The 18114-nt window shown below is 46.9% G+C and overlaps 1 protein-coding gene across 4 annotated transcripts in view; it reads right to left on the reverse strand.

Annotated features, from left to right (window-relative positions):
- PDZD2 (PDZ domain containing 2) overlaps window positions 1-17296 on the reverse strand; it is a 368370-nt gene extending 351074 nt beyond the window's left edge. For 3 of the 4 annotated variants that reach the window (XM_045440968.1, XM_045440958.1, XM_045440936.1), the window contains exon 1: window positions 17184-17296. The gene's annotated coding sequence lies outside the window, so the exon portion shown is untranslated. The remainder of the gene's footprint in view (window positions 1-17183) is intronic. The other variant, XM_045440947.1, reaches the window with a different exon arrangement.
- Between the last annotated feature and the right edge of the window lie 818 nt (window positions 17297-18114).

An 18114-nucleotide genomic window follows, 5' to 3' on the forward strand; every position in this document is an offset into this window, starting at 1 on the left:
GGCTCAGAGCCTGGAGCCTGTTTCTGATTCTGTGTCTCCCTCTCTCTCTGCCCCTCCCCCGTTCATGTTCTGTCTCTCTCTGTCCCAAAAATAAATAAACGTTGAAAAAAAAAATTAAAAAAAAAAAAAAAAAAAAAAAAAAAAAAAAGAAAGCCATCGAAATACTTTATTTGGCCATCCAATGGATTGTAGTCGCAAACCTCCTGTGTACAAGTAACAGAAGCACAGAGAAATGAGGCATGGGCCCAGGCTTCTTGTTTGGGAGGCTGGTTGAGGGGGGTGCCATTGGCCGAGATAGGGAACAGAAGAGGAAGAGGAGGTCTGTATGGGGAAGGAAGGTGATGAGTTCAGTTTGGAATGTATTGCTTTGGAGTGGCTGAGGGTCGCCCAGATGGAGATGGTAGGTTGACAGTGGATGTGTGAGTCCAAAGCTCAGGAGGGGCGTTGGGGCTAAAGGTACAGATTTTGGAGTGATCAGAACATAGGTCGGAGGGGTGGCGGCGAATGAGAACATCAAAGTTTAAGAGGCAAAGTATAAAATCTAATGAAAAAAGTAAAGGGGGATAAAAGTGGTAGCAAATGTATATTAAAGGGCTCTATAGAGAGGAAGCTCAGAGAGATTAAAACTAAGTGCTTGTTAAAGAGGCAGGAAGAAAACCGGGAGACAAGTAGTGTCAGAGGAGCTGGAGACTGTATCGTAAAGGAGGAACTGGTCAGAGTGTCAGCTGAATTAAGTACTGAAGAGTTTCCATCGAATATAGATGCAGAGGCCCATTGGTGATCATGGCAAGGGAATTTCAGTGGAGCGCTGGGAATGGAAATCAGACTGCACAGTCCATTGAGGAATTAATGAGAGATTAAAGAAGTGAAAATAGCCGATACAGACCAAGTTTTCAGGTAATTTGGTTTTTAAGGACATGAGGGTGCAGGGGTCTTAATTAAAAAGGGGTGAGGTATGCACATGGTGGAGGGAAAACACTTACGGACAGGAGAGGTTTAAAACAGAGGGGAATGGGGATACTGATCAAGAATCATTGAGGCCACAAGAATAAACTGATCATTAAGGACACAAGAATAAACAGTCTCCTGAGCCCTGGGGATGGGGGAGGTGGGGTGAGTTCTCTCAGAGGCAGGAAGTGAAGAAACAACACAGACTGGATGTGGAAGTAGGTGGTTTGTGAGGGAGCAGAACTGAGGGAGCTGCTAGTGATTGTCTCTGTGAAGAAAACATTAAGCTCCTTAGCTTGGAGGGAGCAAATCCCGAGGTAGGAGTTGAAGGGAGCAGGGAGGAGTTAGACATTGGTGAGGGAATGATGGGGAAGGTGAGTGGGATCCTCTAAAGAGACTATCAGGCAGACAGGCTGATGAGTTTTTAGAGACCATTATTCTGCAGGTGCCCCAACTCAATAGATGGGTAGGTTTTTTCATTCATATAAATGCTTGGCAGCCTGGAGACAGGGCAGAAAATGGAGGTGGCTGAACTTACTTGGAGTAGGTATTTTGAAGGATGGGGAGAGCAAAAGGAAAGGAGATAAGGAAGTTTAGGGTATTGGCAAAGGAGTGGATAAAGCTGTGGTCCACAGGGGAAGAAGGAAATTTGCCTTTCCTGCAAGTTTCTCCTACTAACTCCCCCATTTTGGGCCCTTGCTTTGGGATATGTTGCTTGGTACCATGTGTTGCCCAGAACAGCACACAATAATCCGGATGTGTGGGCCTAGTAGAGAGGGTCAACACTCTGTTTCTGGGTCTATTTAACAGTCACACCCCAGTGCTGATGCAAACTGATGGTAGAGTCAAATGAACTGCCTAAATCATTTACACAGAGAGCTCTGTTAAAGCAGGTCCATCCTATAATAAATGCAGTTGGTTTTTTCAGGCATAAGTACAGGACCTTCACTTGAGCCCCTTGGCTGACTCTTGCAAGACTTGGCCTATCCTATAAGTCTAGATTCTGATACTGGTGTGAAATGAGGTCACAGTGCTTTCCAGATCTGGGTCATAAGCAAATGGGATAAACATGTCATCCATATCTTTATTCAAGTTGGCAAGAAAAATGTTGAACAGGAGAAGGATAAATCCAATGGCAGAACTGTGTCTGACTGTCATTACTAGAATTCTGTCTCTAAATGGACACCAATCCTTCAACCCCTTTGCACAGCATTTAGCCAGTCAGCTACACATCACCAAATCTGCTACCGTGCAGTCCACATTTCTCCATCTTGCCTACAAAGATCTCACAAGGGATCACCCAAACACCTTGCTGAAAAGTCCAGATACACTATGTCAACAGCTTTCCCATGATGTACTGGTGTAGTAACCTTACCCCCACTGGATAAAAACACAATGTGCTTTTCTTTACCATGTCTTATACACCTACGACCAGATGGAAATTGGTTTATGACATTTTACGACTTTATAACATTTCCTGTCTCACCATGACATCACTTTTCCCCAAGCCTAGAGCTTCAAAAGGCCACAAAGGTGTTAAGAACTCAGTTTCTAAACCTTCCTCCTACTCCAGTATATCAGGTTACCTGATCTCCCAGGCGGTTGAAATGAAGAATGTTAGCTAAATAATGAGACTATAATAGAAAAGTAACTACTCCAAATGAGAGAGGGGCCCTATATGGGGCCCCCCTTTGCTCTATCTTGGAGCTTCCTCCCAGCAACCTTACAAGGCAGTCTAAATTTATTTCCTTGAATCTCATTTTGAAAATAAAGCCAAATATGGTTGTTTCTGAGCTTTCTTGAATACATCATTTTCAAAGAGGGTACTGAAATCCTGGGATTTTAAATCTCACAAACTAAGTATTTAGTCACTTAAGAGAAAACCATATGATGAGAAACATGGAGCTCAGAGATGAACAATAACTCAGAGTGGAAAATGCCACGGTGTTTATGAAGGGTATAATCCCTAATTACACCAAGAGTGACACCTCTTTCCCTAGGCAACACTTCTTAGAAGCTGCCAATACATTAAACAGGAATAGTTTAGCAAATCCGTCAACATCTGTTTACCGCCTGCTGCTGGGGACAAAAAGAGGTGAAATGTATGGCCAAATGACCTCAGAGAATTTGCAGTCTAGTTTCTAAGGGAGTAAAAAAAACAAAAACAAAAACAAAAAAACCACTTTCACCAAAAGGTTCACCAATCAAAACAGCATGTAACGGATGCCAAATGAAGTGCCAGGCAATAGGTGTGCCAGACCTTCTGGAAGAGGCTGCCAGCTGGGGGGCGGGGGAGACACTTTTTAAAGGGAATGAGACTTCACTTGGGTCTTAAGGAGTGAGCAGAATTTAAGCAATGGGTAGGTGGGCTTCTGGGTAGGAGGTGTGGAATAAACGTGTATAGTTAACGCAGACGAAAGAAGTTAAGTCGGATCCAAATCCCTCTCACTTCTCAAATATAAAGAGAAAAGCCTGATGCTCAGCTGGGAAATTAACAAACACTTGACTCTGCATACGGGGTCTGTGCCTTCCATCAGAGCTCAGCTCAGGTCATGCAGGGATCAATGTCCACTACATTAACTCTAATAGGATGCTCGTATGAAAACTTAATAAACTATTATACACAGCACAAATTTCACTAAAATCACCCACTGCAATTTCAGTTTTGAGGCTAATGGATTTTCTAAGAACACAAAACATACACCACAGAGGTAAAATCCCAAGAAGGAGAAAAACAAGGAGTGGTTTGCAACCCTGGCTCCACATGAGAACCACCTGGGGCGGGGGGGGAGGGGGAGGGGCGGTGGAGGTGCGGGTCAGAAAACACCAATGTTTATGCTGCACCTACTACCCATTACATCACAATCCCTGGGGTATCAGCCTTTAAATTAAAAATACCAGTGATTCTACTTCATTCTCTCAACAAATTATTCTCTGAGTGCCTACCGTATGCCAGCATTGCTCTAAGTGTTAAGGATGCAAGCATGAATCAAATAGACCCCCCCCTTCCAAAAAACTACCCTCATAGATTTTACATTATAATGAAGTAGAGCAGGCAGAAAAGCAAATTAAGTCAGTAAAATATATGATATGTTAAAAAACTGACAACGTGCTAAAGAGAAAATAAAGCTGAGAAGGGGAATATGAAGTCTCAGGCTGGAGTAGGGTGGCACCACGGAAGGTGACATTTAAATCAAGACTTGACAGAAGTGAGGGAGCAAGTCAGTGGGCTACAAGAAAGAGGAACACACCAGGCAGAGGAAACAGCGGGTGCAACGGCCCTGAGGCAGAAGCATGCCTGTGTGGCTGGAGGCGAGAGGGAAAGTAATAGAGATTAAGTCAAAAAGGGAAGGGTATATAATGAGTTTAGCTTTTACGCTGAGTGCGACGAGAAGCTAGTGGGAAGGTCTGAACAGAGAAGTGACGTGATCTGATTTAGGTTTACAATACTCATTCCGACTGCTCTGTTGAGAACTGACTATGGGGAAAAGGGGAGAGATAGCAATTGACCAATTCTCAAAATAGTCCAACAGAGATATGAGGACAATTTGGATGAGGGGAGAGGCAGTGTGCGATGGTCAGATTCTGGGCTTATTTTGCAAAACCAGCCAGAAACAAAGTATCTGGAAGGGACAGGGGTGGGAATCTGGAATTTGATTTTAGATGTTAATGTTTGAGGGGTGCATGGGTGGCTCAGTTGGTTAAACATCTGACTTCAGCTCAGGTCATGATCTCACATTTCCTAGGTTTGAGCCCCACATCGGGCTCTCTGCAGTCAACGTGGTGCCTGCTTCGGATCTTCTATTCCCCCTTCTCTCTGCCTGTCCCCTGCTCTCTCTCTCTCTCAAAAATAAGTAAATGTAAAAAGATGATAATATTCGAGGCCATAGACCACCGGGGGAGGTGACCAGAACCTTATAAAACAAGGACCCTTGCCTAGAGTCGCAGGCATTCACTCTCAAATGCCCCCTCTCTGTAAAGAGAGCTTTCCTACTATTCCTACTTTCTGATCTTATACTCTAATAAACTTTTGCCTGCTGCTCCAAAAAAAAAAAAAAAACAAAGATGTTAATGTTCGAGATGACCATTAGACAATGGAGATTCAGGTAGATAATTATATACGTAAGCAGTACAAGATGAAGATATATTGGTGCAAATTCTTGGCTTATAGATGGCATTTAAAGCCAGGAGAATGACTGACATCAGATAACAATCACAGAAAGAAAAGATAAGATGTGCAAGTAATGAGTCCTGGGAACCTCCGCATTAAAAGAAGAAGGAGAAGACAGGCAGCCAAGAAAACTGGGAAGGAATGCAAACTGGTGAGCAAGGAGGAATGCCTATAGACTATGGCGTCCAGAGAGTCAAGGCAAGTAAGCATTTCAAGAAGGGATTAACTGTGTGCATCAAATGTTTTGAAGGAGCAAGGAAAAGGTTGGGCATTGGTCCTTGGAGTTAGCAATGTGGACCTCATTAGCGACCCTGATAGCCTTGCAAGCCAGTTCCAAGTCTCCAACAGAAGTGGGGTTAATGAATCTCACCATGTTCTTAAAGCAATGCTTTCTCCATAGTTTCTCCCTTGTCCCAAAAGACAGTTAAATAATTTGACAGGATTGGTAATGCAAGGCAATCTGAATTTTATTTACTTTTATTCCCCACGCATTGAATATGAAATGTATATATCTTTTCTATGTGGCACATGATAAGTAAATATTAGTTGAATGGAAAAAGGAAAAAAAAAGTTTGCAGCAGTGAGGACAAAGTTAAGCTCTAGGAGAGAACTGAGCATAACCAGTAATATGACCTCCTACAAATGTTTGAGCACTCATGTTTGTCAGTGATTTTATGGGCAACCACCTACATGCTATCTGCAGGACCACCATCGTTAGCAAAGTTTATATGCTATGTCAAGATGCAGATGGGGAACAGTAGTTGAGAGAGATTTACAAAAAATAAGTAAGTGTGGGGCACCTGGCTGGTTCAGTTGGAAGAGCCTACAACTCTTGATCTTGGGGTCCTGAGTCCGAGCCCCACAGTAGGAATTACTTAAGAATAAACAAATAAATGAACTTTAAAAAGGTTTTCAAATAAACAAACAAAAAAAAGTAACTAAATCCAACTCTCCTAGCATGCAGGTTCTAGCATGGATTTTACCAAAGGAAATACAGAAGTGCTTCTTGATCCAGCAAATGAGAACAGTGGTAGGTGGTGATATCCCACATCAGAATAGCACACAGCATTCAACCTAGACTTCACAATGACTACCCACCTACCTATTAGCAAGCACTGTGAGCAGTCTCTCTTTGGTTTATTATAAAAATAAAGGAGACTGCCAATGAGTGACATTTTACACACACAACCCTCCAGGCAAAGCTCTGGTTACCACAGCAAACTCCACTCATGACAGACAGCAGAGACAAAGCTCATGACATATCAAATAGCCAGAGTTCTGCCTTCCTGCAGGACAGCAGTTATATTTGCCAGATACACTAATCAGCCACCATAGCCCTTTCTACAAATAAAAGCCCAACCTACATTTGTGGGTCTTGGCTATTCTCACAATTACTATTTGCCTGAAATAGTAGCTTTTGTCTGATGTTTACTTATTGGGATGCTGATGTAATTCTCAAGATGGAACTTATTTTTAAAAGGAGTTCAAACTCCAGGGAGGGAAACAAATAGCCACCTTCTCACTCTCCCCACTCTGCAACATTGGAAGAAGTTCCTTTGAGCCCCATATCTGGCAAGACCCTATCCTTTGGCCTCTGCCATGGCTGGCCCAGAGAAATGAATCAGTCTCTTGGTGAGACCCAATAGAGAGGGTCTTGCTACCAGCCAATCTAAATATGGAACCTATGTTCTCACCCTAGCGTTCTATCAACTAGGAAGAGATGTGGAGGCAGAAAATACCAAACTAGGGGAATGTTGGTGTGTAAGGAAAACCAGGAGGACAAATATCGCAGGGCTTCTTATGAATGCAAATTCCACCCTTGCATAAAGGACGCATAAAGGACATGGTCATCTCTGCCCTTCGTGTAAGGGTTCAAGGAAGAGGGCTCAAACCATTAAGTCTCCAGATAGATCAGAAAAAGTCATGAGCCTAAATGCCCAAATGGAGAAAAAATAAATAACTTCTTAGCTTCTCAAGTTTAAGCTCCAGGGCCAACTTTTCAGAGATATAGCACATTTGGAATCTAAGTAAGTAATATTTCTTCCCTGTGCTTTACCAATCTGTGTCCTGAGTTTATGAGCAGAAAAGTGAATCAGAAAACTCAGAGCTCTGTAGGGACTTTAGGGATCCTGGGAAGTTCTTGCTTCTCCAAGGTTCTATATAGAGTAATGGTTAAGAGCATGGGCAGAGAGATCTGGATTCAAATTCTTGCTCGAAGTCTTTTAATACATGTGCTACCTCAGGCAAATAATTTAAACTTTTTGAGCCAACTTTTCATCATCTGTAAAATAAGGATAACTGGGAACAGTGCTAAATCTGTTCAACAGCTGTTTATTGAGCACCTACTGTATACTAGGCACTGTTGTTGGCACTAAAGATACAGTAAATGAGACAAGGTCCCTGCTTTGATGGCGCTTGCATTCTAACACGTGAGACAACCAATAAAAAGGCAAATCAAAACACTATTTCAAACAGAATAGGAGTAATGTGATAGAGTGCCTGTGGGGGTGGGGTGTGCATTTTAGATTATATGGTTAGGGAGGAGAAAGCCTATGAAGGTCTGGGGTCAGCAGCTTCCAGATAGAAGTAAGACCCTTCTCTGGGGTCTTACCAGAGTAGGGATATGGCTTTGCATGTTCCAGAATGGAAAGGATGGGATGCCTGTACACAGAGAAAAAGGGTAATGAATTGTAGCAGAGATGGTCATCTGAGAGGCAGGTTGGGGCAATGGGCTTGGTTGTATAAAATGGCGATGAGAAATCCCCCGCTGTAAGCTGTGAAGTGACAGGACTTGATTTGTGTTTTTAAAATCTGGGGGGGCGTGGGTGGCTCAGTCAGTTATAAGCGGCTAACTCATGATTTTGGCTTAGGTCATGATCTCAGGGTTGGTGGGTTCGAGCCCTACATAGGGCTCTATGCTCACAGTGCAGAGCATGCTTCAGATCCTCTCTCTCTCTCTTTCTGCCCCCCAGAAATAAATAATGTTAAAAAATTTTTTTAATATAAATGAATGAATGAATAAAAGACCCCTCTAGCTTGTCTGAGGAGGACTAGGAGTCGAGAGTACTCTCAGGAGGCCCAGTGGAAAACTAGTGCAGGTGGAGGGAGGGCCAACAGGACTTACAGGTTTAGTTGCTGGTGTGAGGAAAGAAGAATGAAGGTCTTGAGGTTTTTGGAATGAGTCCTTAGGTGGATGGTGGTGCTATTTACTGAGATAGGAGGAGGAGGAGAGAACTAGCTGAAAAAAAATATCAAGGATCCTATTTTGATCAAGCTAGGTTACACACAGATGTGGAGATGTCAAGCTGGCAGTGGGGTGCATGAGTCTGGAACTCGGTGAAGAGGCTAGAGACATAAATTTGGGAGGCAACAGCACATAGGTGGTAGGTAAAGCCTTGAGATAGATAAGATCTCCCTAGGAGGGAGAATAGCTAGAGAAGAAGACCCAAAGTCAAGTCCTTGGGCAACATCATAAAACAATGAATATAGTTGTTACTATTTTCAGTACACTAGGAAGGAGAACGTTGGCCAATTATTGTTATATATACCATTTTCTCCATCCATCTACTCATGTATCGCACCATCCATTCATACCATAAACAATCACTGAGCACGTTAATGAGAGGAAGTAGAGAAAAGAATGTAATGGTAGGTCAAGAATGTAAGCTCTGGAGCCAGATTGCTCTATTTAAATCCCAGCTCTATCTGTAACCTTGGAGAATTTGCTTAACCACATGCAACGCCATTTCTCCATCTGCAAAAGGGAATGTAGTGTGTTGAATCATGTCCCCTAAAAAGATATGTCCATGTCCTAGAAGTTGTGAATGTGACCTTCTATGGCAAAAGAGTCTTCTGCAGATGTAATTAAACTGAGGATCTCAAGATGAGATCATCCTAGATTATCTGGGTGGCCCTAAGTGGCAAGTATCCTTATTAGAGACACACAAAATAGAGACATGCAGACATAAGAGAAGACATGGACACACAGAGAAGACAATGTGAAGATGGAGACACAGATCGTAATGATACAGCTAGGAGGAATGTCAACAGCTACCCAAAGCCGGAAGAGACAAGGAAGGATTCTCCCTCAGGGCATCCAGAGGGAGCATGGCTCTGACAATGCTTTAATTTCAGACTTCTGGCCTCCAGAACTATGAGAGAATATATTTCTATTGTTTTGAGCCACTGAGCTTGTGATAATTTGTTATAGTAGCCCTAGGAAATGAATAGGGGAGTAATAATAGTGTGTGCCTCACGGACTCATGAGGAGAATTAAGTGAGTTAACATGTGTAAAGCATCTAGAACAGTACCTGCCAAATAGGGAACAGCCAAACAATTTTAATTTTTATCCATGTACTGGACATTGTGCAGGATCCTGAAGAGTACGGGAAGAAAAGACAGACCATGTTGAGAAACCCTGAAAATAAAGATGATACCCAGAAGCTGAGCAGGTGAGGGACCAGAAGGGGTAAGGGTAGTCGGATGCCATAAATTGTTGAACACTGCCTCCCAGAATTCCCCAATTAAGAAATAAATAAGTCTTACATCTGCTCAGGTTTTTGAAGATGAGTAGTAGGTTCAGAGAGGGGTTAATGCAACCTTTTACCGTATCTTTCTCTGCTCACAGCATCTCATTGCCTGCTCTCTCATGAGAATCCATGCTGATGAGGACACTTGGAGCACATTTTCTGGGGACAGCTGTCTCTTCCTTTAGCCTAATGATATTGGGAATAAGGGTGACCAGGGCAGAGAGTGGGCAGTTGGAAAACCGTGGAGGAAAACGATGCTGATTTTGTATGCTGAGTGATTCTGTAATAATATTTGCATGGCTGCTTTAGCCTGGGAAGTTAATTTTCTTCACCAAGAGACCCATATAGCACAATCTAGTTTTACCCAAATCTCTATAAAATACACTGTGCCAAAAGGCGGGTGATGGAGAATTCAACCGAAACACAGCTGAAATCAGACATTTTATAAGTGTCCACTGGCCAACACACAGAAATGTAAAGAGTTTATTGACATCTTGCTTTATTAAACTTTGCTCTATTCTCATCCTCATGGGTGGAGAAAAACACATTCACAAACCCTTGAAAAGAATTAGTGATTATATTTGATCACCTGCACACAAATATAAGCGTCAGGAGTGAGGAGCATTACTGGGTATTCAAACTTGTAGGTAGCAACCCAAGATACTATGACTAACCTGAAACACACTGGCCTCTCTCCGCTCCAGAAACAGTCTTGGGGAATATCGGAATTATAGTACCATCCCAGGACACGTACGCAGGACAAGCAGGTTCATGTTAGATAGGCATCTGCAAAGTGCTGGCTTTTGGTGAAAGGGACAAAAAAAGCCGGTGTTTATTCTGTCTTCCCCTTAGGTATCTCAAGATCTTGTTAGGAGGACTGTAGTCAGACAGGGCCCCAGAAAGCAAAGCTCCCAGCCACCTGCTCCCTTCCCACCTGCTTCTGCTGGATGCCCAGGGGACTCTCCATGAGGCAGCCCAGTCCCTCCACCCTCTACTGACTACACCATGATCCGAACTTACCCCTTCTCCCACTCTGCCCAGCACAACCTCTACTTCCTCAGCAAGCAGGTTTCAGTCAGGGGGTTGACTATGGATTTTCACAGCACTACATAGGACCCCTGTTCATGGTAGGAGTCCTATTCTGGATTGTATCAGTATGTCCTTATTTTTAGCAAAGCAGATGATCACTCTTCAGAGGCCAGAACAACAGAGTGTGTATGGACAATTTGGTGGCAATACCAGAATTAAAGTCTAGCGCATGCAAAGCCAAGTACTAGAACTGTTCAGATGTTGATACAAAGGACACCATGAGTGGCTCAGCTGAAACCCAATTCCACTCTTGCTAAAAACTTCAAAAGACACAGTCTGGGAATCATTCTATTAAGGGCCACATATACTGTGGAAGCCCCTCCTCAGGAGGCTGTTAAAACCCCACAGATCTTACCTGAAATGAGTTAAATTTACTTCAACCTGAAAGCAAAGGATTGGATCGCGCTCTTTCAAGAAGTTCCAAATCCATAGGAGCTTGTGATTTTTGATCCTAATATGTGGACAGCGAGGCATTTCAGGCTGCTTCCCCTATTTCCTTGCTATCATTTCATCAGAAGCTTGTGACAAGTATGTGCAAAACCAGTCCTCTTTGCTGTAAAATCAGTTCCCCAAACCCTGCTTCTCCAAAACCTTTTCATATATCCTAGAGTGTTTTTACAAGCCACAGAAACACTTTAAAACCTTAAAACAAATAATCCAAGCACAACTTAATTGGCCAGATATTCAATGCTATCTGCTTTCACTGGATTACTTCATAAAGAGTTAATTCTTAAGTTTCTGATTTCTGCAAGTTAAATAGCCTAGTCACCCTTCACTCAATGTATTCACACAGGTAATGCATGCATGAAAGAGCCAGGCGCTCTGAGAACAGGGGTTGTTTCCTGGCCCCATTGAGAATATGGGGTGGCAAGGGCGCTCTATTGGCATCAGAGAGAGGCCAAAGCCGGGGCAGGCCTCTTCCCGGAGCTGGAGGGACTTGAAAGACAAATGTGTCTTCTCCGCACACTTAGTGCCTTAACAAGCCATCTCCAGGCTCAGCCTCCTTATCAGACCACAAAGGGCCTCTTCAACGATTGAGTTTTCAAACCGTAAATGCTCCCAGTGTTTTCTTGAACACATTTATAAACTGAATGCAGAGCTCTTTAGGTCACAGGCAATTCAAGCCTGAGTCCGATGACCTACCTGGCTTCCATTCCTGCCTCTGCCCAGAACTGCAGAACCCACGGGAAATTAATTCTTTCCCAATTCCATCTTTTTTCCATTTTTAGCATATGGATATTATAAAAGGATCTGTTGTTGTTTTTTTAATTTTTTAATGTTTATTTTTGAGAAAGAGAGAGATAGAGAAAGCACAAGCAGGGGAGGGATGGCAGAGAGAAGGGGAGACACAGAATCTGAAGCAGGCTCCAGGGTCTGAGCTGTCAGCACAGAGCCCGATGTGGGGCTTGAACTCACGAACCATGAGATTATGACCTGAGACGAAGTCAGAAGCTTAACCAACTGAGCCACCCACGTGCCCTAAAGGATCTGTTATTGTATATGCAACCTATGCTTAGGTCCCAAGAACAACACAATCTATATATGGACCATCGACATAAAAAAAAAAAACAACAAAAATCAACCAAGAATAATTTGAGAAAACATTCTTATGCTTTGATCTCCTTTAAAAAACATTGTACACATTTCCCCCAATATCATTTAATTTTTCACACACCTACTGAGGGTTTAGTAAATCAAATTAAATGCTCCTTTTCCTCTGCTTTTCACTAATAGAGGAGAATATTTATTGAAACTAAGCATAATCACTGATTCATTAATAAAACCAAGGGGGTACACAGACTTTCAATTCCTCTTTACTCTGCATCTTGCGCTATTGCCACAGAAGATAACAGTTTCGCAGATCTAGCAACCAGAGATGTGATTCTAGCTCCAGTTGTACTCGAATGAGGCAAGTGCTCATTCTGGGCCTCAAGTCCCTCCCTCCAATGCAGAAATTAGCAAGTCTGAATGCATCCCCCTTCCAAAGCACAGAGGACAGGAAACTCCGTAGGATCTCCCTGCTTTGAGCCCTGGCAACCTGACCTTTGCAAAGGAGAGGGTTGGGAAATAACAGATCTATCCACTGAAACAAGTCAACAGATAAAAAGGCAGACACCCTGAAAGATTCCTTAAAGAGGAGACAGGGAGGTGAGGCTGCTCCCAGCAGTCCAGAGCTTTTCATCCAAAGCTGAAAGCAAGCTTCGGCGGGGTCCACTAAAGAGTCCCACCTTGTACACTCACTGCGCTGTCACTGACTTTGACAAGAGACTTATTGATTTCTCAGCACACTATCAGAAGGACCTACTTGGTAGCAGACACTGTCACTGAGGGGTGTGCATACATACCTCAGCATCTAGTTCTTCCTGAGAACAACCCTGCGAAGTGGGTTGCACATGAGGAGATGGGGGCTCCAGTGTTTCCAAAGACCTGGTCAGTGAGAAGCTTTCTGCACTGCTAGGATTCCAGCCACAGTCTCTGACTCCAATTCCAGAAATCCTCCTTTCCCTCTTGGCTGCCTCGGCTGGTGCCTGAGCACCAGGTTCACCGGCTGGCCATCCGCAGCACTTCCGCTTGCCCCAGCCCCAGCAGGGGGCGCCTCTCCTGTTTTACCAAGACCACACTTCCCTGGGTGCACTGCAGGCTCCCTCTCCAGTGCGTCCATCACCCAACCTCTGCTTCCCTCCTACCTTCCCGGGAAGACAGAGGCCAGCTTTCTCCTTCCCCTGCACCTGCTCCTGTTCATCTCTGGCTTCTTCCCTCCCCAACATCTCTTCTCTTGTCTTCCTTCTCTCCTACTGCTCTGTTAAACACGACTGGGAGGGGGATTTGGGGACGCTCCCGAATAAACCTTCCCACAACACTACCACCTCCTCAAAATACTCTCCAGATTATTTTTACCTGGCACACTTCTGGATCCAGTGTCCATACCCCCAACTTCAAACGTCTTGGCAATCCCTCTCTCCTTTGTCCCTTGAACCTGGCTCCCATGACCATCCTTTACAGACACTGTTCTCAGTCTTTGTCAATGGCCTTTTCCTACCATCCCCTGGGATGCTGGCCCTTCTCAGACATTCCTGCCTCTACCTGTCTCCCCACCTCCCTCAGGGGCTTGCCTGTCACATCCTATGTGACACTATGGAGATACTCTTGAGGGCAGAAGAAAGAGGTTAAAAACTGTCCAGTCAACAAGTCTGTCTGTCCTGTTCAGAGATTCAGCCTTTCTTTGAGTTTGGTCCTGCCTGACCTTTTGTGGGTTCGTCTTCCCTGAAATGCCTCCCCTTGTGGTTGGTGCAGGAAGAGAGACCCGAGGCCACATTCCAACAGGGACACCCCCACCCCCACCCCACCACACACACATACACACCATAGTCTAAGTTACTGAGGCCCACATGATCTAGGCCAAGGGAGGATCTGCAGCTCTGTATATTATCTTGTCCAGCCTACCAGGCCTGGAGATTCCAAGTCAGGATTGGGACAACACCGAATACAGCTGGTGGTGGGGAGGGGTGGCAGGGAAGGTCATGGGTGTTGCCTCTGTCTCTCTCCCGGAGGAAGCTGGTGGGTGGCTGGTGGAGGTCTTATCGGGACATGGATAAGATAAGGTCCTACAGGAACAGGCCCAGGGCAGTGTGCCAACAGGCTCTGTAGGGTGAGGTACAAAGGTAGGACTGCTCAACTTGGGAGGGAGAAACAGAGAATCACAGAGGAGGAGGCCCCTGAGCTGGATCTTGACGAGTAGGAAGTGGTTCATCAGGAAGACCAGGAAAGAAAGGATATTCCAGGACCTCATTCCTTCTACTACCACCCCCAGAAAATCAGCATTGTAGAGGCAGAGAGTAAGACAGGTCAGGAGGGTCTATAGCTCGTGTTTGGTGGGGGGGGGGGGGGGGGGGGGGAGACATAGCAGGAAAGAAGTCTAAGGAGGCACATAGAATTTGGAATTTATTCCATGGTCCTGGGAGCCACTGATAGGTTTTACAAGAAGAGGTGATCAATAGACCTCGGAGACTGATTAGAAGTGGGAAGAGGACAGGTGAAGTCTGGAAGGATTTCTCCAGATTTCCAGTTAGCTGAATGTTAAAACTCTAAGCTCCCCATTTTAGTCACCTGTGTATTCACACTCTGAACCTGCAGGTGATCTTTGCTTCTTCTTCACTCTAAATGCAAGCAAGCCCATACTTCAAGGCCACGTCTGACTAACGTTTCCTTTCTTCCCACAAGCTGCTGCCAGACCCCCATTACCCCCTGCGCCCATCTCATTACAATAACCTTCTCACTGGGCAATTCACCCCCCCAGCTCTCAGTCTTCTTTCTGCCAGAGATCAGATTAATCTCCCTACTGCACAAAGTGACAATCCCTTACTCAAAAATCCCAAATATTTCCCTATCAGCAGCAGAACAAAGCTCCTCCAAACCTCAGCCCAGCCTCTTCTTCCACCATCCCCCTCGGGCCACATCTGCCCTCAGGATCAACTTCTCAGCCCACCGCTTCTCTACCTCTGTTCTTCTGTTCTCCACAGAGCCTTTCGGGTCTCTTGGGTCTAAAGTGACTTCTTTCTCCTCTGGACTCCTGAACTGTTTTCTTTGGACCACTCTTCAGGTACTTTATTCATCAGATCATCTCTTCATGCAGTAAATACAGGGAGCCTGTCACATACCACACAGCGCACTGATTTGGATCCAAGCTGTCAGTATACTTCCTGTCACTTCTCCCGACAGACTGAAACTCTGACAGCAAGGAGGGAGCCTCCGCGCATCCCCAGGAACGTCTGAGGGCCTATGCACAGCAAACCACAGGTACTCCAAAAATAAAATGGTTGAAATGAATAGAGAAATTATCATAAGTTTCCTTAAATAGTAAACTGCCTTAAGTGCATGCAAAATCAATTTTAATGACAGAGATTTACAGTATAATTCAATATTTTTCCAGGACCATATTAACTATGTCAAGGGAGGTACATTTATATACTTTACATGGTTCTGATTCTTCCCCTGCCAGCACCCCCCCCCCACATTTCCCTGTCTACCCCCGCCCCCATACACCCTCACACCACTATGTGGTTATTAGTGAAGCAGCAGTTCTAAGCCCATTCTAATGCAAGAAGGAATTGATGAAGCTAGAGCAACCACCTACAGGAAGGGGTGTGTTCTGAGACATTCTATTCTGTCCCAGCAAGCAACCCTCCCACACCACACCTGCCAACCTGTACCTATTTGACCCCCACCCACACACCACAGACCAGAAAAGCTGGCCCTGTAGAAACAGCAGACCCCTGGAGCCCAAGTCCAGAGCAGGCTGAATATGAAAGACCCCACTGAGGAAGGACTAGCAGCACTGAAGGGGGGTGTTGGGGGTCTGTAAAAGCAGGTCCACAGTATCACTTTCTGTAGCCACTCGGGGACCACCTCCAGCAGCTGCATCATGCTTTGTCAAGGGAAACACATGCACCCAAAGCCCCCTACCTCTGTGGGAGGCGGACGCCAGGCAGGCTGCAGGAGACAGGGTGCAGCCCCTTCCCCCAACAGTCCTGCACCTCCAGTCCTCCTGCAGGGCGGCAGGGCCACGGCTCTGGAATGCCCTCGTGCCTGCCATTCCAGTCTCTGAGACCAGCCCGTGCCAGACCGTGTGCTCTTCACACTCCAGTGTCTCTTATCAAGGTCTCTGCATTGATCAGGCCTCTGAGGACCGGCTTCTGGCAAACTCCAGCCGGGGTCCCTGGACCCTCCCCCTACTCAATTTAGCGTTGCAGGAAGACAAGCAACCCAAAGACCTAAAACGTCAACGCAAACCTGAGAGAGAGAGAGAGAGAGAGAGAGAGAGAGAGAGAGATGGAGGGAAAGGAACAAGGCCAGATTTCAGGAGGAACCCGACTTCACAGGGAAAGCAGGATTTCCCCATGTGTACGTTCCCCATCTCCGTGGGAGATGCCAATACTGCCCCAAAGATGTCCTTGCTTTTTGCGCGCGCCCTCCATTCCCTCCACCCGCGCGTCTCTTCCCCGGGCAGGGACCACGCAAGAGATGAGGGAGCGCGGGAGCACGGACCCCAAGGCAGCACCTGAGGCCGGAGCGCCTGAGTCCTCTCCGCCCCTGGAGGAGAGGACCAGGCGACGGCCCAGGTACGGAGACCCCGGGAGCGGGCTCCCGCGGGGGCTCCTGGCCCCGTCCTGAGTGTGCCCAGCAGTGCGGCTCGGGTTGTCCCGCGGTCGCGGGCCCTCTTCCCGCCGCGGCCGCGTCCTCCCCGCCCCCGGCCGGATACGAGGGGAGTTTGAGCCGCCCGACCCGGCTTCGGAGCCCTCCTCACCGCCTCGCCCGGCTTGGGGTCCCCGCACCGGGATTTGTCACTAAACTTTCCCGGGCTCGCTGGGTCTCCGGGGTGCCGAACCGCCCCTCCCCCGCGCGTCCAAAGCCCCGCGTCCCGGCCGCAGTCGGAACATCGCTTCACCTGCGCGCGGCTCCGCCGAGCCTCCCGCTGCTCCCGCGTCCGGACCCGGGCGCCGCCCGGCGGGTCCCCGCGCTGCTGCTGCCGCCGCAGCCGCCGCCGCCGCTGCCGGTGCCGTCGCCGCCGCGCCTGCCCGGAGCCGCAGCGCCGCGGTCCGCCCTCAGCCGCGGGAGGCTCAACCCCGGGAGCCCGCGGCTCGCCGGGTCCCCGCAGCCGCCGCCCCACCGCGTCCCTCTGCCCGGGGCCGGCAGGCACCGGCGCTGGGAACCCGCTCCTCGCCCAGCTCTCCCAGCTGCGCGGCGCTGGGGATTCACGGAGCCTCCAGGATGGGCGGGGATTCCCTCCCTCTGGTAGATTCGAGGGGCGGGAACTCCCTTCCTGGAGTGACAGGGACGGGGGGCGGGGATTCCCCTGCAGGAATGACAGGGTGGGCGGGGATTCCCCCCCCCCGCCCAGAGCCAGGCACACCGCGTGCCGTGTCTCTCCCGGTGAACCCGAGTCCGGGTGCGCTGTCTTCAGAAACCCGGGGTTCCTGGGAGGAGAGGATCCGGGGAGATGGCAGCTCAGAATTTCCAGATGGCGGGGCTTGGGGCGCCATCTAGGTGGAAAAAGAGCTCGGGGACTTGAAGACGCTTTTGCATAGCATCAAGAAAAATGTCAATTGCCTTATACAAGAATGGGGTGGGGAGGCCAAAGGAGATGGGGAAAGGACTAACCACCCGCACCAAGAAACCTTTGGCCTCTGGCTCTTCTGATAGCAAAGTTGATTTAACACCCGTATGGGAATTTCGAGAATTTCGGGGGGAACTTTTGGCACCTCAGAGCTGCTAAATCCCCTAGTTAAGCTCCCGAGAGAAATCCTCAGAGACAAAGTCCTATGGCCCTGGAGTGGAGGGTTTGGTCCCTGGGAGAACTAGCCAAGAGCCCCTGTTTG

This window comes from Leopardus geoffroyi, chromosome A1 (assembly GCF_018350155.1).
Source record: "Leopardus geoffroyi isolate Oge1 chromosome A1, O.geoffroyi_Oge1_pat1.0, whole genome shotgun sequence".
Classification (NCBI taxonomy): domain Eukaryota; kingdom Metazoa; phylum Chordata; class Mammalia; order Carnivora; family Felidae; genus Leopardus; species Leopardus geoffroyi.